Source organism: Cinclus cinclus, chromosome 2, assembly GCF_963662255.1.
Source record: "Cinclus cinclus chromosome 2, bCinCin1.1, whole genome shotgun sequence".
Lineage (NCBI taxonomy): Eukaryota > Metazoa > Chordata > Aves > Passeriformes > Cinclidae > Cinclus > Cinclus cinclus.
The window spans coordinates 56256819-56258043 of record NC_085047.1 but is presented as its reverse complement, the minus strand read 5'-3'; positions in this window follow the sequence as shown (position 1 = coordinate 56258043).

Sequence of the window (1225 nt, the reverse complement as noted above, 5' to 3'; positions counted from 1 at the left end):
TGAAGTAAAACCTCCAGAGTCATACCATAGTCAGAAATTGCCAAGGTAAATCTCTGCATTTTGTCTTCCTTAGAGTCCATGACGTTTTCTACTTCAGTGAAATATCTGCAAATAATTCGGTCAACCTCTGTTGAATTTTAAGGTAGTTAGATCCAATTCTTGGGATATCTGGGCTATTTACAGACTTGGGTGCAAGCTGTGCTATCAGCTGTTTTATCTTGAGAGCATATAAAATTACTATTACTTGATTTGTGAATTTTATATCTTCATTAGGAAAAATATCCTTAAATTATCTGTAGATCTTTAAATATCTGAGAATGATGGGATGAAGCGGGTTGAGTTAGTTTTTCTGCTAGTCATTTTAGGTCAACAATTTTAAAGGACGTCGATGATGAGGTACAAAGCATAAGGACAATTCAGTCTTGGTGCCATCTAATGCTCTAGGGAGGAAGACCAGATTTTGACTAAGTCAGCGGCAGAGCAGAGAATTGAAGGACTGCATTTTGCTTGCCTGGCGTCTCTCAGAGAGTGACAGAAGCACTACTCTGCCAAGCTCTTGCCAGGAAATCAACTCTATCCAGATGAGTCCCCAAAATTAACTTCTTGGAGCGGACTACAAACATATCACGAGTGTAAATTCGAATATATGCATCACACAGTTTCACTGGAGAGCACCCTACTGGGACGGTGTGCTGAGTTCACGGAGTTCTTACCCCACTGCACCGGAGACAAAGGGGGAAGGTCACAACTCCACTTTCCCCGGCGCGTCTCGTACCCTTCCCCAAGGGTTCAATAACTGGTGAATTTCACTTCCACGCTGCCTATACAGCATTTTGGGGATTTTCTTCACGAACGTAAGGCCCAAACCTTTTCTTTCCGCAAAGCACCCCACATTAAAATGGCAACCAGGGAAATGCTGGCACTGCACGGGTAGAGCCGAACCGCTTGTGCCAGCCGTGCCCCCGGGAAGCGCAGCGCCAGCAGCGCGTCAGCCCAGGGCTCCTCCATGCACAGGAGCCAAGCCCGAGGCTGGCGGGCCCCCGAGGGTCTCCGTCCCGAGGCCAGTGCCACAACCCCGGGGCACGGCCGGGCCCCTCGGCAACCGAGCCCACAGCAGGAGCCCGCCCGGCCACGCCGGGGCAGGCAGGGGGCGGAGGGCGAGGCGAGGCTGCCACCACCTCCCCTCTTTCTGCCCGCCCTGTCAGGCACCGCCTTCTCCTCCTCC